Raw genomic sequence first — 26,946 nt, forward strand, 5'->3', positions numbered from 1 at the left:
GTGTTCACTCCTTGTATGCCAGAGCTCAATTGTTGCGTTTCTGCCTCCGTGTTTTGTTGAGTATGGCTTTTTTCTTGGTGTCTTCGCTTATAGACCATTGTCATGCAAGTTTTTTCTAACGATTCTGTCAGCGATTTGCATGTTAAATGTCTTCAGAAGTTTGTTGATGTTTTTTGATGATCTGTGACAGTTTTGCAGGGAGAGTCAATAGATTCTACTCACATTATGCTCAGTTATTTTTGGTTTTCTACCTGTTCTTGGAGCTTTTTTGTCAATCCCGTCTCAGCAAAGCATTTACAGATTTTTCTCACAGCTAACTTTGCAGCACCACCACTCAATTTAATTGCTATTTCTTTATATGTGTAGCCTTCTTTTCATTGCCAGAGTCCAATCAGCATGTTTTGCTTTGTTAGGAGCCATAATTTCAGTTTTATATTTACATAACCTCAAAATTTAGAGATCTCTCGTCAAAACAATACCTGCTAAGAATGACAAAACCGTCAGATGTGGTTGCTCAAACTCTCCTGATTGAATACTGAAACATACCTACGTGTTATCCTGTAATTTGTTAAAATAAACATATGGCATTCAATATTGCTTTTGCTACTGATCAGAAGGTTAATGCAGAAATTCTTGTATAAAAAATTATAAGTCCTAACTTGTTAAACTATTGAATTAAGATGTATAAATATAGAATTAGAATGTCTTGAATTAATGTCAATTACTAAAAGTGTTCAGAATTAATGCCAGTAATGCATATATCTATCCGAGACTTAGCTATAAGCCGAGTTTTGCACTAATTGAATAATTTATCCGGGTGCGTAACGTTTTGTCAATGGGCAAGGTAGGTCATAATTATGTTCCATATTTTATTTTAAAGCAATCGTATTGACATTCATATACATTAAATACATTATAAGATATTATAAAACATATTCCGGTAAAGGATTTTGAGTTTCGCTTTATTTAAATACGGCCACTTGCAATGATAATGCACATGCTCATGCGGCGTTTTGTTTTATCAAAGACTTTCGACGTAGTATTACAAGAGGAAAAATCGCCACAATTTTTGTCTTAAACTTCTGAAAAGACAGCGACTTAATCACATAACCGCAATGCTTTAGAAAATTTCAGAAGAAAAAAATCCAATGAGTAATGCCGGGCGATTTCGGAGGCCATGGAATATCATCACGCTGGATTTCAACACGATTGCTTTAAAATAAAATGTGGGACATAATTATAGCCCACTATGTAAATATTTACGATTGTTTCGAATAATTCAGTAATGTAACATTTTTAAATGTATTCAAATTAATTACACTATTTCAAATACGATTAAGACGACTTAAATCAAAACTTCTCAATTTGTGACCGGGAATTATAATTTGGAATAATATCTATAGAATAATAACTTAAAAATATTTTAAAAAAACAGAATCTGTAGTAGACTGTTTAAATCTTTTAGAGGAACGCGTTTACAAAACAATTAAAATTTTTCCTTGTAGATCTCCGCTTTCTTCTCGCCGCCATCTATGCCAAATATCTCCCAGACCATGAAATCTAGATAAAATGGTACCTAAAAATATATTTTTAATTTAAAAGTTACATAAATGGATTTATTAAAGATTTATAGAGGTATCCAATTATTATTTTAAGACTCTAAATGACGTGGAACTTAATATGCATCGCACATTGAGAACAGAAATCGTAATGTTTGTTTATTAAAGTGTCCGTGGCCCTTGCATCAGATTATGTTTGTACTGGCAACTGAATTTTCTTTGGACATATGTTGTATAATACTTAAACAATTTCTGAAGTTTCAGCATCAATTTTATGAATGATTGTTTGAACTGTTAGGAAGGATTTCTAACCTTTGAAGGGAAAACTCTCCTCCGAGGTGCCCTAAATAAATGATGTTTTAGATACCAGGTACAAAATTAACGTTGGATTCAACGCTACTCACAAATGCTTACGTTGAATTTTATGTCAAAACCTGAATTTTAATGATATTTTAAAATTATTTTCCATATAACAAATAAATAACTAGTGACTATTTCATTACAGGTAATATTTTAACCACATTTATTTCCAAATTTCCAGTAATTCGGCAAATAAATTTAGTCTATAATGTGTAAGTTACGTAGTTCAACAAAGGATGAAAATCGCCACTTTTTATAAAATTTATGCCGACATTCTTGCATTCTCGTCGTTGTAACATTGCTTTACTTTGCATCTTAATTAGAATTTTACATAATAAATTATCATTATTGTTTCTGTAATATTCAGTTCAGATAAACATGAATATAATTTATTCTACACTTATTATAAGTATATTGACAAATTAAATGAATTATGTTTTATATTAAAATAGACTTTTTGAAAAAAAATATATCATATTTATTGTAGTTTTTATAATCGAAATATTTTCTATAAAGTTTTCATAATAATAAATAAAAATTTCGATTTTTTCATTATATTAATTAGCATTTGTTAATTTGATCAAAAAAATTTTTATTTTTAAAATGCAATCAATATATTGATAGTTCTGATTATTAAATCGAAATATTTTCTATAAAGTTTTCATAATAATAAATAAAAATTTCGATTTTTTCATTTTATTAATTAGCATTTGTTAATTTGATCAAAAAAATTTTTATTTTTAAAATGCAATCAATATAGATGCTGAATAGTAAATCAATGCAAAATAAATCACAATTAAACCGCTAACGGAACAATATCTTAATAAACGAAATATAAAAAGTCAGACAAATTTAATTACATAATATTCATTCATGAAACATTTTCAAAATATTCATAACATTTTCATTTTAATAGAAGGCTAATACTTAATTTTGATAAAATTTACAAATATATTTTAATCGGAGTGCCCACCATAGACGAGTGGTCCAAAGCACTAAGGCTAATAGTTGATTGCGTATTCCGCCTCATGAAAGGACTGATTACGTAGTTTTTCGCTCTTCACATGTCTAAACACCTAAATAAGGATTATTTTCGCATTACACATGGGCGATCTACCAAGTTGTCTGATTCCACCTTGTAAGATTTCCCATGTGTTACGTCAGGGCCGGGCCGTGCCGTGCCTTGCTATGATGCACGGCACGGCATCATATGAGGCGTCACCGTAAGGGGGCGGCATAAGCAGCGAAATCAAAATATTATTTGAACCGTTCAATAATTAAAAATTTTTACGCAACGCTTTTCTATATTATTCTGATATTTATGTATACGATTTATGATTCATCGCATGCCTCTGTTTAAGTGCTTTCGGTACCCTTTGATTTCGGTTTATGGTGTAGGTGCATTGTTGGCGAGTGCTCGCCAACGTGACAGCGCAAAGCTATTGTGTTTGTTTCTTATATCGCACGACTTCTCCTAAAAGCTGAGGCGGCAATTATTATAAAAGACAATTGCACGTTACACGTGCAATTGTCTTTTATGATGCAACTATCAACACGTTACACGTGTTGATAGTTCTGTTTGGAGCTTAAATTATTGACAATATTTGATTGTAACGTTAGTTTGTCTCCAGAAGTAGCAAGTGGCTGTGCTTATATATATCTTTATTAGTATAATATTTTTGCATTTATACTAGTTCAGTTTTTGTGTTTAAAAGATCAGGTAAGAGAATTATTGTTTTTACAGCAATTGTAGTTACTTATTATCATTCAAAAGGATTATGTTGTGACAATAGGGACTCGAATTAAAAAGTAACATTTGCTTGGACTGGGTTTATATCAAGTGCGAAACGTGTCCTGTGTATGATAGATAGTTAGTTATTTAGGTAATATTAGACTACTTTACGTTCTGTGTGTGATGGAAAGTTGCTTAGGAAATATTTGCATTTGCTACTTTTGCGTTCGTTATTTTTTGCTCTATTTTTACTAAATTCATATACGTTGAAATGGAGACAATACAATGACAAGTTAAGGAAAAGCATATGTTAAACTGGCTGCTAGTTGTCAATTTGACAGATATTCGTTATCTATTTACTAGCAGATGAGCCCGGCGTTGCTCGGGCAGAAAGAAACAATAGCGAAGTTTAAGATTATTAGATTATAGCCGATCTTACCCGTTTTCACCGGGTGCAAGAATTAGGTCTCCCTCTTCCGAGATTAATTAGAGAATTTTTACATGGTCTGAAAATATATGTTCGATTTTATGCAAAAACGCAAAAAAATTGCATCTAAAATAGTACAGTAAAGCCAAGTTCTTTAAGATAATCCTTAAAGAATTCGAGTTTCCTGCTATTAAAGGAAGGCGGAGATTTTCGCCCTCGCGTTATTTGGAAGTGTTGAGCAGTGGTGAAGTCGTTGAAGGAAGTTGGTTGATTTACTCTGTTAAAAACGATGCTGTTTTTTGCTATTGTTGTACTTTATTTCATAATTCCTCTGCTATTAGTGACTGGCCCAAAAAAGGCTATTTTGACTAGTGAAATCTTCCGAGCCCTCACAATGCACGAAAAGTCTGTAAATCACAGAAATGCTTTTATAGCAGAAAAGAATTGGACATTCAATTATGGATATAGAAATTCAGCATTGGAAAGGAGTTGTAAAAAGAATTATGTCAATAGTTAGACTCTTAGCCTGATAATGCTTAGCTTTTCGTGGAACAACTGAACATTTGTCTCAGCCTAATAATGGAAACTTGCTAAAATTGATAGAATTGCTTTCTGAGTTTGATCATATCAGGAGACACACTTCTGGAAACCTGTAGCAAAAATTTGCAGTTTTTATATGACATTTTAAACCTCAAGTCTAGAAAATTATTGTACCAGTATCCAGTCAATATTTTGGGTCGAAAATGAATCAGATATAGATGCAAATGATCGTCAAGAAGAATCACGTGGTATATCCCGAATGTTACCATATTCTATGAACTTTTGGATGTTTTAAATAATTTGTGCCAAAATAACTTAACTACTTTGTATCCGAATACTGTTGTAGCTCTGAAAATTTTATTAACACTCCCTGTTCCTGTAGCTAATGGGGAAAAAAGTTTTTCCAAATTAAGATTAATAAAACACTACTTAAGAAGTTCAATAAACCAAACAAAACTTAGAAATCTATCATTAATTTCTATTGAATCTACATTGGCTGCCACTCTAAACTACACATCCCTAATTAATGAATTTGCTAAAGTTAAAGTTAGAAGAGTAAAACTGTAGTTTACAGTTGATATCAATATTTTATAGTAGTTTATATTTTCAAAATAAAAATAGTATTCGTACATTTTGTGCAGTTAAAAAAAATCACAATCGAAGGTTATTTTAAAGAAAAAACATTTAAGGGGTGGCATTTCGAACTTAGAAAATCTACCGGACGGCCGTGTTACGTTGCTTTAGATCATCAATTGAATCCAATGATGAAAATGATTTACCTTTCAAATTTCAAATATTAGCCCTATCTTGTAGGATATCATTTTAAAGGATTTTTAATTCCGAGTCCAACGGTGTAGTCAAATTTAAAATCGAATAAAGCATTTACAAGTTATACTTTAAAAACGATCAATTTTTGATAGAAGTGCAACTAAAACGTTTTAGTAAAATTTTTTTTTTTAAATTTATATATTAAACGACTTATAGAAACATTAAGAATCGTGTTTACCAGAGATTTTTTTAAATAATACTCACTTGACAATGAATCATATTCAAAAACAGTCAGGTATCGAGTTAAAAAAATCCTGAAATAGTGTTTAGATATAGTCCTATGTAAACAGTTTTAGTACGAGTACAATAGACCTCGTTTGTTTTTCACCCTCTAAATTAATTTAGTTCTATTCATTTACTTTCCTAATTTCATTTAATTATGTAATTTCATTTTATACTAAATTAAGGAATGAAAAAATTTTATTGTAAAGTGATTTTATCTGAAAAATTCCTCATTTTCATGCGATGTCACTTATTAATTTTTAAAAATTCTGCATTTGATCGAGTCAAATCGTGTTGTTAATGGACTGACCAATGGTCCCCGAGAGTTCATATCCAGAAAATTCACAAACGTCATATGACGTTTGCGAATTTTCGAAGTTTTTATTCGCTACTTTGCTCCGGCAGCGGAATGATACATATTCAAAATCCAGCATTTCGGCTCCATTGCTATTTTGGAAATTACTTTGGATTTAGACTTACGTTTAAAAAAAAAATTCATTTTTCCACTGTTCTAGGCTATCTTAATGAACTTAGGCGAATTAAACCGACTTTTTATCAATAAGGATGCCAATAAAAACGTTTAATTTTTTTTTTAATTTTTGAAAATTAAATAATTTTAGTTGGATTAAACATTGAAGTTTTGTAAAATTATTACAAGATCAATCATAATTTATTTCTTTCAACGGGACGATAAAATTTAATAAAATTGCCTAAATATAATATCTTACACAATTATAATAGATACATTCTTTCTATAATAAGATGTAAAATAAGCGAAAGGAATAAGAAATTATTTGAAACCGTTTATTAGACGTGAATTATAAGAAGTATTTAATAAATGTTATGAATTATTATTGGATACTTTATATTATCAAGTCATTTGGCGAATGTAACATTATTAATCATAAAACAATTACTCATTTTATTAGATATAAAATTGTATTATTTAGTATAAGAAAATTATTAATCTAATCGAAATTATGCTAATTTTACAACATAGAATTATTGAAAAATTTTATATCAACGATATTGATGAAAAATAAAGAATTTCTTTCTTTTGCATCTGTGCCATTAATATATAGAAGAATCAAACAGTTATTTTTTTATCTCAATTAATATTTTTAAAATTTATTTTCAAATTTATAGAACTCTTAACTTAGAAATACTGTATAAATATAAATCTGGATGAATCTTCTTTTCCATCCATTGCATTTTTGTAACACTAGATATCGTATTTGTAGTTATTTCGGCAACAATTTTTCTATTGTTCTTCATGTTTTCTAGATTCATTTTTTTCGGGAACTGTTATTTTTTCCACCATTTTTTACTTTAACCTGTCCGTACTGACTCTAAACTGTCTTCGTAAACATTTCCATTCCGTTTCCTCATATTTTCCGCCTTCTTTTAACACTAAGCTTCCTGGAAGTTTTTCATTTCATCACATATCTTTGCTGTGATTTATTTTGTCAAAGTCTGCTTTTGTGATTCAGGTATAGTTTAAATTTTATAATTTTAAACATATTTTTCGTTTTATTTAGACATATTTTATAATAATATCCTATTTTATAAATATTGAAATATATCCTTCAGACATTCGTGATGTATGCTTTTAACGTGAGCTCATTTATTTTATGTTCTAATTCTTAATTTATTATTTCACTCAAACGTTGGTAAATTATTTCTACAGTTTCTTAGTTACAAAGTGCTTTAGTTTTAATATTAAATTTAAAAAATACGTGTTAAGAAATTGTTTAAATATTTAAATTTTATTATTTATATATCAGCTAAAAAATAAATAAATATTTATAAATAACTCTGCTATATATTTGACAAAAAATATATTTATCAATTATCTGATAATGAGCTTAGATGCAATATTAAAACATTTAACAATAAGTTGCGTAACTTTCCCGGCCAATCTTTGAAATTGTGTATGACGACATCTGTTGTGAGATTTTATTTTTAAAAGTTTTATATTATTAATAATTATAAAATGACAAAAATACTTAATTTTGAGGTAATTATGAGTTCAAATGAAATAGAAAAATGAAAATGCTAATAATGAGTAAATTTTTCATTAAGTCCGATTACACACGAGATATGAGAAGTGACCCTTTGACTTTTAACCACCAAAATTTAATAGGATCAATCCCCGTAATACACAAACTTCCTTGCAAATGTTCAGAAATGTTAGACAAAATGCACTAGGGTTATTAAGCTTTAAAATCGTGTTCCTCACACACATATATTAACATCCATATATACAGAAGACACTCCCAAACTTTTTGTATTTATCGACGTTTCAAGGCTCAATGAGTCTAAAAATGTAAAAATCTTGGGGTCCATTTTTAACCGATCACAATACTTTTCTATGTTATATATAACAGACTGAAAAGGAAAAAGCCGTTAGTTTCTTGAGAAAAGATTCCTTGAATTTCTACTCCTTTGTTATATCAAATTTTTAAACAGATTATCTTCGTTAGAGCATAAAATTATTTAAATTTGTAAATTGATAGAATTAGGTCTCTGAATTTTAAATTTGATTATTCGTTGGTCTACATGCTACAAGTGCCAAGTGAACTTTACTAATTATATAAACTTATAATCGAGATAAGTTAGGAAAAAGTTAATTAAAACAAAAAAAATGAAATACGAAAAACATATTAACAAAAATTAATTTAAAAGAAAGTTAATGTAAAGATGAAAGATAGATTAGGATCTTTACTTGTTGCATGGAAAACAAATGAAAATCGTATTCATTTCTATTCGGATAATGTCATTTGATATTCTATTTCCTAAATAACTATTTATAGACATAATACGAGATCATAATGCATTATTAGATGCAGGGTTCATTACGTTGATTAAAATCTTTGATTTTCAATACCGTTATCTTCGAATAATAGTTTTAATCATACCTTTAAGTTATTTTTCTTCCTGGAGAATTTGTAACTAGATATTATTTGTACTTTTATATGTTACAAGATTTTTGAACAAGTTAGCAATCGATCGTTCATACCAAAGTTTGAGCCACGAAGGGCGATCCATCAAGAACTGATCATTGATCTTTGTTGAAGAGATTCGTATAAAGTTGTTTCTAAATGCAAATACAGATTATATTATAAAAGTTTTTAATTGAATTTAAAAATAATTTCGAAAAATTGATGGATTATTACGGATTTTTACATCATAAATTGTTAAAATCTTTATTTATTTTTCGAATATTTATACTTTTCTAAAAGAATAGAAACAACGAAAAGTGTCAAATCTAAACATTACTTCTCTATGCGAAGAAACTATATTTTAAAACTAATTTAAAGTTATCAATATTAGATTATGAATACAATATTGATAACTTCGATAAGCTAAGCAGAAGTCATTACAATTTACGCAAGAGATACGCCACTTCGTATATCTCGTTCCAAATTTACATTACAGTCGAATTAATTACAATGCATATTATAAGAATTATTCTGCAGGTTATATTTGTTAAAACGAAGAGAATAAAATAACTTTATTATATTAAAAATTTTCAAGAATTTTTGAAAATAAATTTCTTAAATAGTCACGTTAAGCTGTGCTGCGGGTTTGTAATGTAAATATATTAAAAAAAAAAAAAATTTAACTCCAGCGATTACTTTCCGATAAGCTGGAAAAACTTATCGAACTTATGTGACTAGGCATGGAAAACTAATAGTCGAGGGACGAAGTTTAACAGGAGACAATATTTATTTTTGCGCAAGATCAACGATGCCGATTACGTTTCTATTATATAAAGACGTGTGACGTCGTGCGAATGCGGAATTTCCGGAATTCGTAGGAAAGCGGAAAGGGATATCTGAGAAGCGAAGGTTATTAAATCCCACAGAAGCTGTCAGAGGAGTGCGACATATACCTGGGGCAGATGTGCGCCGTGCGAAGGAGTTTGCAGATTCACGCAGCGTGTTGCCTTTAGGCTTTTGATGTAGAGAAGAACATTCGACTGAATGTACTCGTCGTGATTGCCACACTCAATGAAATGTAAACAGAGGAGACAGAATGTAAACGAAAAGAAGTTCAATCAGCGAATGGCTCTCCTCTCGATACAATGATGACTAGCGATTTCTTAATGTTTTGTTTTCCATAAGAACAATTCTTTTGTTAGAAACACATCTTATAACTTGGTTTTTATGAACTTCTTTTACGAATTCCATCCAACTAAATAAACTTTTACTCGAGTGTGTTGTCAATTCGAACAACATCCAGTCAAAATCTTGTTTCTCCTATTAATGGATGTTTCTCTTGTTTCATATTTATCATTAATAAATATATTAAAGTTTCATTTAACAATTAATTAAAGAATTAAAATTTTAAAAAATTTTAAATATAAATTTTGGTTTAAAATGTGTTTCTTGTAAGCGATCTTACTAAATATTGTTTGAACATTGCTCTCATTTAAGAATATTTATTTCGTTTCCGAAGCATATTTAAATTAAAATTCAATAAAGTAAAAATCTCAAAAATATTCAGACAATTATTCAACTTAACAATAAATATTATAATTTACTTAACATAATTTTTAAAGTGAGAAGCGAAGTTCAGTTTCTTTCCTTCTTCTTCTTCTTCTTGAACTTCTTCACATGGATGCTCCGCAATTCAAAAATTGTAGGTAAATTTAAAAATTTATATAAACCGATGAATAATTAATCAGTTTTTGTGGAGAATATAATAGTTTGACTTTTCGGTATATTTATTATAAATAAATAAATAAATAATTCACGACTCTGTTAAATAATTTGATTCCCTTGCCAATGTAACTAATTACTTTTCTAGCTTTCTTTCTATATCTGATGAATCTATAAGTTTGAGAGAAAGGCAGAAGATGGATCATATTTGTATTAAATTTTAATTACAAGTTTTGATTCATGATCTCGTGTGGTAGCATCGTATCATGATTGTTTGAATGCAATGTATCAGCTATAATGGACGGCACGCAACTACAACCACGTAAGCATCCAGTTTCGGATAAATAGTGTAGAAAATCTTTTGCGGATTTTCCTTTGCTAATTAATGATGCATTTAGTAAAATTTGTTTTATTATATTTTTAAAATTGTATTTTAATTAACCCGTACGAATTTAATATTTTATCGATGTCCTCGAATTCATTAAGAAGTAATCATTATATGAATTCTTTAAAGAAAACTGATTAATGGAGTCGGTTGTAAACAATGTAAGTAATCTACTGACTTCGTAGATAAGATGAGAATTTTATGGATTTAGATTTAATTACTTACATAGAAAGATGCGCTCGGTTTCATCTGCCTTTTGATGATTATTGTTTTGAAACTTTTGTTTTGTTTCGTGTATGAAGTAATGAAATTTAAGGAAATGTCGGTTCATTATCATTCGTTTCTTTTGTCAAAAATTTCTTTTAAGATTTTTACAATGCTATCAACGAAGCACTAATGAAGCAGTTTTGCAATTACTTTACAAAATACAAAAGAGAAGTAATTTTACTTTCAATCTGCTTTCTCGACTCACGTTTTCTCTTATTTCACCAAAACAATAGAGACTTTTTCAAGGTTGAGTTGAAGTGTTGTCTTTACCGACGATATTCAAAACGAAATTAACTTTGATTTACGTAAGCCTCCTCCCCGCATCGTCAATAATTCTGTTCTCTATCTACCAACGAATTAAATTAAATTTCATTTCGGTGAATCCGTACAATGGATACGACCAACCAATCGAAATTTCGCCGCGATAACCCCTCTTTTTCTTATTATATTTCCTATTATTAAGAGCATAAATACTGTTGTACGTAACAATCTTCGGCTGCACTACAGCAACACCGTGGCCGGAAGGCAATAAACTCGGTTCTTCCCGCAGCCAATCTGCTTAGCATCGTCGTAAATTGAAGCTGACAGCTAGGGTTTGGAGAGTGCTCGAGTAATAAGACGAAGCCTCTGGTGCTATATCCGCAGCCTGGCGAGAGCCGAGCGTCGATGTCCATCTATACCCCTTGTGCCTTTCCTTGCTTTACCAGCTGACATCTATGACTGTTTCATGAGCTTGTAAGCCAGGGGGAGAAACTCCTCTCTCCACCCTCTGACTCATACTCCCCTCTCTAGGATAATGTCGACCGTCGTATAAAGCCAGCACCAATATTTTGGCTGAGGTCTCCATTGGTACACCAGCTGGTACAACGGTCATGAAGATATATCTGTATAGCTATCTCTATTGCTTCCACCGACAGAATGAACTAAACCGATAAAGTTCGTGGCTCGATCGTTTTTAGATCGCCTTTATTTTTATTTATATATAACAATACGCAGTCTATACGTTTACTTACATATACTTACATTTTTGCCATCTGGCGTTGATTTCCTGACAAAAAAATTTATTATACATTTATTTTCATTTCCTTTTTTTTTCCTTGCAGAAATATTCATTTTGCTTACGATATTTTAAAAATTTTAATTACATGTAATATGATTCGCATTCAGTTACGTTTATTCTTCATTTTAATAACAGTAAAGAAATACAATTAAAATAAATGCTTTACTTCTTATCATCACATCACTTTTACATATACTTTATATGTAAATAGTTTTTAACTTTAATAAATTAATTTACGAGTGATAAATTAGTATATTTTAAGCTTTAATTTGTTAAGAAGTAAATTTTTAAAATTAATTTATATAATAACATATCAAATTTAAAATTTTACAATAAAAATCAATTCAAAATCGATAAATTCATATCGATTTTCATTGAATTTTGCTTTAGAAAATTTGTAATTTTGTCAAAAAGAATGAGAAAAGTACGTCGTATCCGATAACTATATGTTTTATGTAAAACCATTATTCCGTGTGGACGATAGTTTTGGTAGAAAACACGTTTAAAACGTATTTTCCGCAAGAGACCATTTAAGAAAACCGAACTGGATTTCATTTCTATCCAGTATAAAAAGAGATAGGTTGGAAATTACTGGAGCTGTTTGCCCTGCAGTGACACACTATTATCAACACGTTCGATAGAAGGTAGAGGGGGAAGTTGATAAGACCTGACTTAACTACTATTAGTTACATTTGTTTTCTGCCAGACATCTTACGCTCTTATCAGTATTCACACTACCATTATGCAGGATTCCAGACAAAATGGAACTGACTAAGCGTAAACGAAAGATTAAGGACCGCACTTTAATAATGTAGTGCTCTTGTTAAAAGCCGTATAATGATAATTTCGCAATTTTTAATGAAAGTTACACATGTATTTTATTTTATTTTATTTATTTTCGTTACTCTTTCTAATGCTGGGAATAATTTTTGAATTCCAATTTTGTAAATAATTGTTGTAGAACGTAAGAATTTCTTTTTAGTTACGAAGAAACGAATTGGCTTTCTTCGTTATCTCTACATTATTTCATCATTCGATAAATCATTATTAAATGCGAGCGAAGCCATTACTGGAAAATTAGCCTAAATAACAAGAATGGGAAAATCGATAAGGGTTTTCCCATTAGCTGAATCATCAAAAATTGTAAACAACTAGTAAATAGAATAATTGTAGTCGAAGACATTTTACAAGAATTAATTTTTCGATAAAGACTTTACGAGTTTAAGAATGAGTCTTATGTCTACTCTCTTAACTAAATTCTTCCAGGAATCATTACACAACACACGTGATCTGTTAGCAAAGAGTAAGTAGGTGTATTTACTGTAAAGCTAAATATCTAATAGTCTATAATCATACTCTCTCTGAATGTATCTTCATTTATAATGCATCGAAAACATGCATTAACTGATAAAATTCGCTTCAAGGAATTGAAAATTAGATTATTATTATATTTTTAATCATAAAAATATCTTCTAGTGTAATTACTCGAATATCACGTATACAAAAGTTATTATATTATTATTTTAGAATAATTTTCGAATATTTTCTAATATGAATAAAGTTCATATTTAAACAATTATTAGTGAAATTTCTCATCGTCTGAACGAATAACTAATTTATATAATCCTTCTTACAAACCATAAAAATTGCAAATTCCATTACAAGAACATTACTTGTAACTGTTTAGTTTACATTAATTATTTATGGCTAATTTAAAAATTTAGTAAAAAAATTTCTTTCTTTATTCATCATTTTCTTTCTTTATTTGTAAGGCAATACATTTACTCGCTACTTACTAAAAACATGATAAGCCATTATTGTAACGTTTTTTTTTTTCGTTTCAATTTATCTTGGCTTTTAATGGAATTTTAATTTTATTAAATTTAGTAATAAGATCTATATATATATATGTTAGAGTCTGTAAAATTATATTTTTATACTTTCGTCTTAAATATAATTCATAAAATATAGAAAAAAATCTGCATACGAGTTTTTACCATTTTTTAAACATTAGCATTCTGGCAACAGCATGCAGAACGTAGCTATTCTAGAAATAACTAACTCAAAACATATTTTTTTTATTATTTCATTTCTTTCACGTTCCACAATCAAGAAAAAGGTAGAAGTTGAGTTGCTCGTTAACAAAGAATGGCTGCATGTCACGATTACAGCTTAGATGCGATGTGTTGATTTACATACATCGCTTGTTTCTTACCAGTTATCACGAAGAGAATTTCTTTCCCATTGCGAATTTTATCTTTATTTCACGAAATAAATTTATTTTAACTTTTTACGATATTCGTGTAATTCAATTTATGTATCTATAAATATGGACAGACAATTTTCGTCTCCTAAAGAGTATTATTTATCGATAGGGATTGGGAATATTTACGCTCTAAATACTAGAAAAACACTTTAAAATAATAGATATATTTTAGCTTTAAATACTTCCAAATTTTTACAAGAAGAAAAGAGAATTGTATATATGCAAATAAGTGATATCGATAATTTTTGAGAATGAAGTGAGACGTGGTTTTGGACAAACAAACTCTCTCCAATCATCAACAGGTTTGTTGTGAGGGAAGTTAAAAGCGATCGATACAGGCAAGAAAGATTCTGTCTGCAATGTTGAACGTGCGTTTAATCCGCTACTAGATCTCTAGGGGAGACTTTTTCTTATTCTTCTTGTTTGCTTCATTTTCTTGGTTTTCTCATGATTGTAACTAAGCAACGGATTTCGTCATCCAGGTAACGTTTGCTGATGAAGAAATCTGTTGATTCATATCTTTTTTCCTCTCTCTTTTACTTTACTCTTAAAATAAACACTTCTATAATTTAAGAGATTACTAATTACATTATAGTTGATTAAAAAAATTCAAATTTTATTAAATTTTCCTTCACGGATGCTAATCATTGTGTATATAATGATCTAAAATTATTACAATTTGTTGTTTTTTCTTATATGACAGACAATATTCTAATATAATTGCGTTTATATATATATATATATATCTTTTTTTTACATCTTACGAATAATTGACTAAACATAGAATTGAAAATATTTAAAAATCCTGATGTAGATTAAATTCAATGCCTTTAGGTTAAATAATAATTGTATATTGTTTAAGAAAATAAATATATAATTTACATATATATTTATTTGACAGCTGGGAATTAATTACGATTTCTATTTAAACATTTATTTATTTATAATTTAATAAATACAGTTTCTTATTTTGGAGGGGATTGTTATTTTTAGAAAGGTAAAAATCTCATTTTTGTAACGAAATCGTCGAAAATTTAAAAAAAATTATTAGATTTTCTAGAATTAATTATTTCGAAATTTCTTGAATATCAAACAATCCACAGATGTCTGTAAGTAATCCGAACATGTTTGTTCATAGAATCTTGACCTAGTTTATGAACTGAAGCCGGTTTTCAAACACAAAGACCAGTGGTCCATTGGTGAAATCTCTATAATGATTGGTTTACAAATCTCTTTTCTTCTAACATGTTTCCATGTGCAGTGGTTGGAACACTCTCTCCCCGACTCTCCATAATCCTAGTATTTACGGTAATGGGTCATAATTCTCGGTAGGAGGCACAGACTCACTTTCCATCATATACTGTAGTGTACGAAAGAGGAGAAACCTAGTCGTAATTCATGACCCACTGTGCACTGTTATTGCTGATATTGTTCGATCGAACCCATAACTTTTTAAATTATCTTGCATATTATTGATTTAGCTATAAAATATTTATTGTTTATGCTACTGCACTTTTAGCAATTATCTTTTTTTTTCTTTTCTTAGAGTTTATCGGTTTTTAAATTCATTATAAACATCTGCACCTTTATTTGTTAATTAATATAAAATTTTATCTAAAAATTCTAATAAAAAAATCTTTTTAAGGGTTTTATGTTCTTTTTAGTTCAAACATCACTTGTTAAGTTAAGATACTTTGTATATAAACACTTTACTTAATCAGTTTATGTAGAAATTCTATGAAAGTTTATTCTAAAATTTAAGTGTACAGTAAATACCTGTTGGCTAAATATCTTCTTGCTTTATATAATAAAACATTTTTAAAATATATAAATGAACTTATCCTCCATTAAAATATATTTGACCAAACAATAATACAATTTGCTGTTTAAAATTATAAGTAACGATAATGTTATATTTTAAATAAAATTAATATAATAAATTGTACTTAAAGTATAGTTTATAAGAAATATTTTATAATATTAAACGTGAATAATCTAAATAATAAATAAAGTAATTCACAGAATAGATTTACGAGATGCATAAACGTTTATAGCTTTTATATAAATTGAATCTGATGATTTAAAAAGATAATTTTTCTGAGTTATAACAGATTCTCCGGAAAGGAGCTTTTAAAAGATGAAATAATATTTAAGGGAGTCAAATATTTTTTCTTAAACCGGTATTTTTGATAAAAATAATATTTTTATATTATAAAATATTTTTTAAAAATTGTTTATAAGTAATCATATTAGTGAAGAAATATTAGTTATATTTCTTCCCTAATATAATTACTTTCTTCACTAAGTTATATTAGTGTAGAAATCACGTATTGAAATACGTGATTTCTTACATATTATTTAATCAAAATAACCAATCATTTATCAGAATTTAAAATATAATTTCGATTAATAACTAAAATTGTATTAAATTTTTCATTTATATTTGCTTAGTTATTTTAATTTTTAAACATTATAAAATTATAATATAAATTAAAATTTTATTTTTAGATTTTGAAAGTAAATCGGATATATCTCGAGTTTGTTCTTTATTTTATATAAAATTGAGTTGTAATAATGATTATTTATAAAAGGATTAAATCATTGAAAATAATTAAAAATTAAATATTACTAAAATTAATTTTAAATTCATATATTAAAGTATAATTAGAGACATTCGGTACACCGAAAATACTTAATTATATATTTTAAAATAGATTTTTAAAGATTTTAAACATTCCGAAATTTAAAATATTAAATAAATTGATAAAATAAAGTAATTCGAAAAAATAAATAACGAATTTCGAGTTAGTCATTTACAAATTATTTCGAATGATCAATACTTATAACTTAAAAATGCATGCAAATTTTAATGTTACCTTATTTAAAAATAGGAAAATTTTTCTCTAAAAAGTTGAAATGTATGCATTTATTCTAAAGTATCTTATAACACCTCATAGTAACGTCGAGTATAGAAGTTTAAAAGTATCTTCTCGAATATACTCTCTGGATGCCAGTGATAATAAAAAGAGTTAGGAACGAGAGGTGAAAGTTTATTTCTTTGGTAGCATCAAACCCGAGGGAAAAGGGTCCTACACTTCGAGTCCATTTACATGTCACTCCGTCTATTTGTCAGTATACTTGTCTATGCTTTTGTAGGCTCTCAACACTCGCATCTGCTGTTGTATTTAGACACTTTCTTACAAAAAGATAACAGCAAGGATTTTTCCAATATCGCTTTTAATCGGGGAGACAACATTTCAATTGAATTATATTAACATAAATGAATGTATTTCAAGAATAGTAAATCCTTTCTTAGCTTTGCCACTAATCATTATTTACCACAAGTTTCGGTATATTTTTAAGGTTTAGCCTTTGAAGACAAATTTTAGAAGGATGTTAAGGTTAATTTTCATTGTAAAAAAAAACATTTTTAAAGCTTCTAAAATTTCAATTTTTTAAAAATAATCGTTATAATTTTATGTTAATTTAAATTTAAATTATATAAATTAAACTTTAAGTAATATTGAGGAATATAATTTATAATTTATTTATATCCATTATTTTGACATTTAATATTTTGAGAATACGTAAATAAACGAGTTAAGTTGCTTGTAATATAATAAGTCCGACTTTAAAATCAATAAATATATTTTTTTTAAATCCTACATTCTATTCAATTTATATAATTTAATTTTTAAATTAATGATTCAATTTGAATAGCCTTAATTTAAAGTAAAAATGAATATAACCATATTAATTTTATCTACATAAATATTTTTTGTGAAAATTATTTAAATCGGACGTTTGAATAATATAAGTAAAAACAAAAATAACATGGAGTTAGATCGTAGATGAAGATGCCACTCGGAAAATGCGAGGGAGATAACACAAAAAAAAAAATATTTATTTTTTGTTTGTTTTCTTAAACGTATCTGGAATTTGTACGTTATTTGTACGCGTCGGATATCAGATGTACAAGAATACTTCCGTCTAGATTTTGCAGAAGCTGCAAAGCGCCTTCTTTCTACAAACTAACAGTCACCTGATACCGTTGGACGTTAGCTCCGTAATTCGTGGCGACGACACGATAGTCGCTGCATCCAAAGCGCATGCGTACAACAGACCTGTTCGTCAGACGGTCTTCAAAGTCCGTCGGCCGCGAAACTCGCTACTCGCAAAATATGAAGTTGGAGTCAGCCACGTTCGCCTTGTGGTGAGTATTAAGAGAAGCGGTCTGGTCATGGAGAAGCTGGTGTTAACCTGGAAATTACTCTGCTTCACTTGCATACTGGCTTTAGTACGACCCGTTCCCGAGAAAATACCTATCGGTAGGTAAATCTATACCTATAATACCTCCAAAAATTCCCTATGACAAATTATCTCCTCGTATTTCCGTATTTATATGCCTTTCGTGTTTTCATTCCTTATTTATCTGTCATACACTGTCTTGTTTACTTAGGTTTTGTCTGCTTTGATGATTTTAGTGATGGAATTTTTTATTTATAATTTACTTATATATATATTATATTTATTAATAACTCTTACCTGTTTAATGTATTAAATTTAAAGGAATATCTGATCTTTTAATTTGTTTATATTCTGAAGAGAAATGTAGAATAGTCTCTTCTTACACTCTCTAAATATTCATCTCGTATATTCTCTCTCTCTCTGTCTCTGTCTATAAATATTATTTTCTAATTTTTCAATAGAATATCGAGAATATTAAATATATAGATACCTTCGTTTCAGGTATTAGAGAATCATAATAATTTTGACTTCAAAATTTTATAGTTATGCTGTGGTTATTACATTGAAACTTAATATTTATAAATCTATATTTAAGACGTAAAATATTAATTAATTAATAGAAAGTTTATTAAAAAAAACGAATTAAAATTCGTACCTTAAAAAAATCTTTACTTATTTTAATTAATAAAGCGATGCGCTCTCAACCGCACGTAACTCGAAATATATTAATATATAAATAATGTTATTTCATTGATGAAAATTAATCTAAAATAGAAGAAATTTCGTCTAAGTATTTTTCGTTAAAAATAAATTAACTTTTGTCTGTTTTTCTTATTTTTCGACGCCTTAATGCAATTTTATACTACTGCAGTTTACATCGAGTTGGAAGGATTAAGAAAAAAAATTCACTTAGGTGAGAGTTTTCATTAGAATTTGATTAAAATTGTTAAGGAAAATAAAAATTTTAAAATTAATTTAAAAAAAACTGAAATTTTATTTAGAGAAATATTTTTTGTAACCGGATTAAACAGGTGTTTATCAAAAAACAGCAAAAGAAAAATTTAGATTAACAGCTTTAATAACTTTCCTCTCCTATCATCAATCATTTTAACATGCGAGCTATATTATATATGTATATTTTCGCATATATTTTATAAATTGCTATAAGTCACAGATAAACAACTTACAGTTTATGCTATCCCCGTCATTTATCATATAACTCACCTAATTTAGGCACAGTACTTATGATGATGTAGCCACTCCATGCACTCTAGCTTTTAGATGAAGTACTCCTACACCGAGATAACTAATTGACTGCATAAGCTGTATAAGAATATCTCCCTTCTCGATATACCAAATCTAATCAAACACACACTGCCAAAGCTTCCTCCATGGATGGACAAAAGTGTCAACTGCTTGACTTTGCGTACTTTCGGATCGCCGACTGCGACAATTGGAATACAAATACATTAACTGGGAGACGATTACAAAAGTAAATAGTGGGTCGGCGGGAGATTGTATAGGATGAAGCCCTATTCTCCTCTGAAAATTGATACGTCGAGCCTTTGATGACGAAAATGACAACATTATGGTTGGAATCAACTAACTGTTTACAATACCCTGGTTTCTGCTGATGATACCATTTTGTTCCTTAAGTTTTTATAAAATAATAAAAAGGATTTTGTAATTTTAAATAAAAAACGTCCTAAAGTTAATATTCTATACCTTGTTTAATAAATAGTAGAGATATAGTGAATATTTACATATATTATACTAGATATAATATATCTATAACTAATTTTAATATTATAAATTAAAAAATGGCTGAATCTATCATTAAATATACAGATTTCATCAAAAATTATTTAGTTTTTATGTAGAATGTAAAGATATAAAATTAAATATTTAATCCAAATATAAACGATTTTATTCGTTACATAACCTATAAATTAGTTCAAACTTTATTTGTTTGTATAATAGAATAAAAGTTTTATTACTGTTTTAAAATAAATTCTAATTTTTTTGTGGTATTAATGTGATTGACAAGTAATTTGTTCCCATAAATCATTTTGTAACCTCAATTCTTGACAAGTTTCGTAAATAATTTGTATAATACATCATAATATATCAGTAGAGGCATTAATTATAATACTTGTCAATGGTAAAAATCATATTTACTTTTTAATATTTAACATTATAAAAATTAAATTGTAAATTTTTAGATTGATATCATTTATTTCTGCGTAAACATCCTCTTCATAATTACAAACAAGAATAACTTTGCCATTTTGTATATAATTAGCTTCGCGACGTAGAATTCAGTTATTTTCTCTAAATTGCAATCACAAATGAAATTTTTCTGAACTAATTGCTTAAAAAAAATAAATTATACATATTTTTTCCTCTTAGAATCATTTTTAACTTATAAAATCTTTCAAGTGATTTAGTGGAAGTGCACATTAAAGTTGATTACTTTGTTCAACAATAAATGGAATTCATTACAATATCTTATTGTGAAACAAACTCTTTCTTAATCTATTGTTTTTAATTTATTTACTTTGACATAAAGAAATATAATTAAATCTATAAAAAAAGCGGTAAAAATTTTTAATATTACTCAATTATTTTATCGAATATTAAAATAGATTTTAACTTAAAGTTTATATAGGCTATTATAAAATATTTTACTTAAAAACCTGTTTATAAATTTAAAATTAGTTTACTTGTAAGAATATATTTTAAATGGTCTTAAATTAGAATTTAATTCTGTTTAATATTCCTGTATTTTATCATTGCTTCTATATTTAATTTCATATGATTTACTATTATTTTGATATTAGAAATTTAGTCATTTATTTAACATTAATGTCCTTAAATAACGCTTTAAAATTAATATAACTAGTTTATATTTTTTATAAACAAGACACAATAAACCAGTTTCATACACTGAAGCTATGAAATTAAATATTTTCAGAGTTTTGTTTAACTATTTTAAAAATCAACAATATAGTATGGAGCTATTCTAATTTAAATATTAATAGCTGTTTCTAATAGCCACACAATGACTTTTTGTCGCTTCTTTGTTCCTTACCAAAGAAATGAAAATTTTCAAAAACTAATTAAGGTATAAATAACCTTTGTAAAAATAAAATTATAATATTTAAAAGTAATTTACATTAATTCCACAGTATTATAAAAGGCAAACAGAAACAACTGCATTCAATCGACGAATAACATTAAACAAGTGGCGCTGTTTCTGTAGATCTAGTTGGCTATTTCCGAATATATTTTGATTCGATTTCGAATTGATATCAAAAAATATATTTCCCTAATGCCAATGGAGTCTCGAGTCGAAATTTTGGACGAAATTGCGTCGTTTCTTCTGAAAGTTATCATCACCTAACAGGAAATTTTTAGTGCATAAATGGCTTTCAAACTTGGCCTAGTAGTTGCATCACAACTTAAATGTCGTGTCTAACTTTATCCAAACTTCAAACTTTAATTTGAATTATTGTAACACTTTATTCAATTTCAATATTAAATTATTAAAATAAGATATTCCTGATAATCTTGGCGAGCTTGCTTAGTTGATAATTATTAACTCTCTTACCATGGTTAAGCAGTCGTGTTTATTTTATACAGTAATTTAATTAGTAAATTTTAAGCATCATTTTCAGATTTTATAAATTTATACAAGGTTAAATTATATTAGTTACGCACTACTTTACACATAAAAGCACAATTAGAAGACAATTATCCACTATTATGTCGAGTGTTGAAGTGTAAGAGATGAAATAGTTCGACACTTCGTTGAAGAAGTTTTAAATCCCAGTTATCTACCGAAATACAGTCATGGAGCTTAAAAATAAATTTCTCGCTTCAAATAAATTCTTTGAAACTAAGTTAAGATAACGTAGAAATGTTAGCCCCAGGAAATTCAACGCTCTGTAAAACGTGTGCAACGTATTCGTGTGAAACCGAGTGGCAAATACAGTATTTGACCCTATGGCAAATTACAACATTCTACCACATAAATGCGATTTAGACAATATTTGAGACAAAAACATTGTGTGCCAGCAACATAAAACATAGAAATTATATCTTGACATTTTGAAAACCTATCTTTATCTCTTGTAAATGTCATAATTATATAACTTCGTTCCTCCTAACCATTCAATATACCATACTTTATATTTCTGTATTCATAGGAAAATCGGATTAAATTTAAGAACTAGACTAAATATTCATAATTAATTTCTAAAATAATTTGTTATTTAAACAATGAATAAATTTCACTACAGGAATGTTACTTATTATTTGAAAGAAAGTAAAAAGATTTTAAGAATTTAAAATGTCTTATAATAAAATTTTTATTCTCTTTTAACTAATTTAATTTGTTTTTATAATGATTAAAATATGTGAGGGGTTAAATCCTCTATAACAGTGAGAAGTGAGGATGAAGCAGTGGATTATAATAAATTATAAATAAAATAAAGCTGTTATAAACTTATAATTTTTGTATAATTATAAACATTATAATTAATTAAATTTTCTATAAACATAGATTATTTATAAAAACCCTTAAAGTTGTATATAATTTATAATTAAAAGCATGTTTACATATTTTAGCTCTATAAATATTCTATTGTAACAATTTATAATTTAAAACTAATCTTTGCAAAAAGAGAAAAATTTTCTTTATTAAAATATTTTATCAGTAGAAAATAGCTTAAAAATAAAATATAAATATCACTCGCATTTATTAACATAAAAATTATTATTTTATTAATATTTTCGAAATTTTTTTAACCTCTGTTTTTTTAATTTCTATTATTAAATATCTTATAGCTTAATGTCTAATGTGATTACTTGATAAAAAAAATAAATAAAATTAATAAACAATATTAATCTTATTATTAAAAGTGCTCTGTAATGAAATAATCTCTGGATAATAATTTCATTAGAATATTCGTATTTTTTGTTCTTTGGTGAGAAATTGTCTATTGGGCAATCATCGAATTATTTTTCTTTCCTTTTCTTCTAATAAATTAATAAAAAAACTAAGAAAAAAATCAACAAATTTCCTAATTTATATAATATAAACTAATTATTAATGTGAAATGTATACTACACTGTTTAGGCCTGCGTAATTATACATGCGAAAATTATAATTTCTGTTATTATAAAGAACTACCATATAGACTTACATATTTGACACTTTTATAATAATAAAGTTAATAAAATTTCTTCTTTGCCTAATAAAATCTCATAAGATAATAAGATATTCATTCGAGAATAGAAGACAATTAACTTCCCTTTAAGCTCCTTTAACTTAAAAGGTTTAAGTTAAAGGAAGCTAATTATCTTTTATTCTCGAATGAATATTTTGAATGTTTAATATATCGATAATTTATTAAAGAGAATTTTAATTAATTTCAAAATAGTCTTGTTTTAGGCTAATGTTATTCGTTATAAGAAGTTCATATCTTTAACCAAACCATGCGGATGTTAAGAACTTGGAGGCAGAGATTTTGGCTAATTTAAATCATATTTAATGTATTAATTTAACATTCTATTTTAAAAAATATTATTGCAAATTAATTACTTTATACAACAGTTTACACTATTTAAATAAATAATTTTTAAACCGAATTTTATACTAAAATTTTTAAAATATCATCAAGTAAATACAATTTTTCTTATAAAGTATTGTATTTAAATATATTTAATTTTAAATAATGGCATAAATTTAGAGCATTATTTAAAGTTTTGTTATGAATAATTTAAAAAAAATAGTAATAATAATTAAATTATTTTTTTTAAATTACAAAATTAATATTATTTTTTATATAAATATATTAAATTTTGATTTATAAGCAATCTACTACAACAGTATTAATTTATATTCATTATAACGAGCATAAAAAGTATCATTTATTTTATCTCGTTTATGCCTTATAAATTTAATTTAATTTATTATAAAAGTTTTAATAGGATTTACTAAATTTAACATTTAGAAATCAAGTGTATTATCCTATAATTTGTATGAAATGAAGCTTTAATAAATTTTATGAGCTTAATCTTTGAACGAAGACGATTGGTAAAATTGATCGAATGAGATTATGATTAAATATATTAAAATATTTTATGTAAATTATTAAATTGACTGAAAGAACGAATATTTAGAAAAAAAAGTGAATTAATTTTGGTAGGTAGATCCACATCTATCGAAATATATTCGGTTAGAAAAGTAGGGGAAAAAATTTAGTAGAAATCGAGTGGGTTGATTTGATGGATAACTTCTTTTCTTACTATTTTGTAGAGGTTCTAAAATAGGCACTTAGCAAATTGGAGTTACATGAAAATGGACTGGTAAATAAATTCCGTAAACTCCATCAGTAATTAATTTCTATTGTATTAGTGACAGAAAAATAATGCTTAATATACTTTGAATATATTATAAAAATTTATATTTAATACGTGTAACAATTAAATTAAGCATTTGTTTATAAAATATCCGTCAAAATATTCAATCAAATCTATATGAACTATGTGTAAGCATTTATAATTATAATATGGTGTATTTATTCAGTCAAACCTCTGTATAACGGCCACTAATGGGAGTATAGGTATTGGCCGTTGTTTGGAGGTTATTCTTTATGCATTTTTATCTAAAAAAACTGTTCCTGAGAAAGTGGTCGCTGTTAGGAGGTAGTCTTTATTGAAGGTTCGACTTTATACGAGAAAACAAAGACTTTTAAGACTTAATTTTTGTAAAAATTCAGTGTTTCGGAAGAGAATTTTTATCAAAACTGTAAGTTAAATAAGAGTTTTACAATCTTCAACTTTTGTCTAAAGAGAAAATTGAATAAAAATAAGAAAGTGACAACGCAAATATAGAAAAGAAGAGAAAATAAACATTGCGAGAAAGTTAACTAAATAGTAACAATGAATTTTATTTTAAAAACATGTAAATAATAACAGAAAAATATAAGAGTGAAGAATTCAAATAAACGACAAATTCCAGAAATTTCTTGAATTTTTTGAAAATACACAAATTTTTCTAATGATAAAATTCGCTTTATTTTTTGAGAATAAGGTAAGGACGTTATTAACTTATAATGAACAACCAGATAAAGAAACAATATGACTTATATTCTTTGTAACTATAGAAATTTTATTATTATTATGATTATTATTATTTTATTTTTAAGTTTTTAAATAAATATGTCTTGTTTATATAATTATTATTCTTTATATCATATTCAAATTACTAATAAACAGTAGTAGTTAAATAATGATTAATAAAAAATGCTTTCAGATTAATTATATATTAAATAATTAAGCATAATTAATATTAGTTTTCTACAGTTCATTACAGGCCATTTTAATAATTAATGATAAAAATATTGCCAGGGTTGGACTTAGATTTGTTGTGGCTGTAAGCTATAACATAATAGACCTCTCTCTCTACTAAATAATGATACATGTAAAAGTATTTTTCTCTAAGCTATAGATTAATTACACGAGGCCCTAAGCTGAAACTTACTTATGTACAAGTTAGGCCCCAAATATTGCTTAGTTAAGCTCTGTATCACTTTTATATACTTAAAATAGCTTGCGTAAGACTTTCAAGAGTTCGATCCTGAAATTCTCTTTTATTGTTAATCAACTAATGTGTTATAATTTACAAATAAATAAGAAAATCTGCGAGACATAAATCAGAAAGAATCTTAAGATTTATATAGACATATATCATAGGATTAAAATAGAAATTATAGATTATATTTTGGATAGCTTTATTTTCTAAAAATTTTATTAACTGTCAAACGTGCTTCGTAATACAGTCAATTCAGGTTGAACTAGTATAAATTTAATCCCATGAATAATTTACTTTTATATAGATTTTATTATAATTTAAAATACAGGCATGAACTATAATTCTGTTGTCAGTATTTTGGTTATTAATTCTCATATTATATTACAAAAATTGGAAGGAAAATTAATGTAAATTTTTAATCACAGTACATATTTTGGAATAAACTTATGTTTATGAATAATTTCTTTGTTAAAAAGAATATTTATATAAGAAGAATAAAGAGATTCTTTTTTAAAAAATATTAGGAAGTTTTGCTACAACAAGCAAATGATTAATCAGAAAATTCAATATTTTATTTCAGACAAAATGTTTTTATCAGTACAAATGATATTAGAATTTATAAATCAAATTTAACAACAATTTCGAATAAAAAGAAAAGGATGTTATTGGTATTAAAGAATCAGTTCTGTATATCACACAAATATCTAATCTGATATATCATATATCAAATCGATTTTTCTGCTTAAAATATTGAAAACTCGTGCGCATTCACTCAAAATTTCAGAACA

The 26,946-nt window shown here is 27.0% G+C and overlaps 1 pseudogene; it reads left to right on the plus strand.

Moving 5' to 3' along the window:
- The first annotated feature begins 18,399 nt into the window (after window positions 1-18,399).
- Window positions 18,400-26,946, plus strand: part of LOC136968166 (glutamate receptor 1-like) — a 114,341-nt pseudogene continuing 105,794 nt past the window's right edge.

Source organism: Centruroides vittatus, unplaced genomic scaffold (genome assembly GCF_030686945.1).
Source record: "Centruroides vittatus isolate TY-2023 unplaced genomic scaffold, ASM3068694v2 contig_1408, whole genome shotgun sequence".
Taxonomy (NCBI): Eukaryota; Metazoa; Arthropoda; class Arachnida; order Scorpiones; family Buthidae; genus Centruroides; species Centruroides vittatus.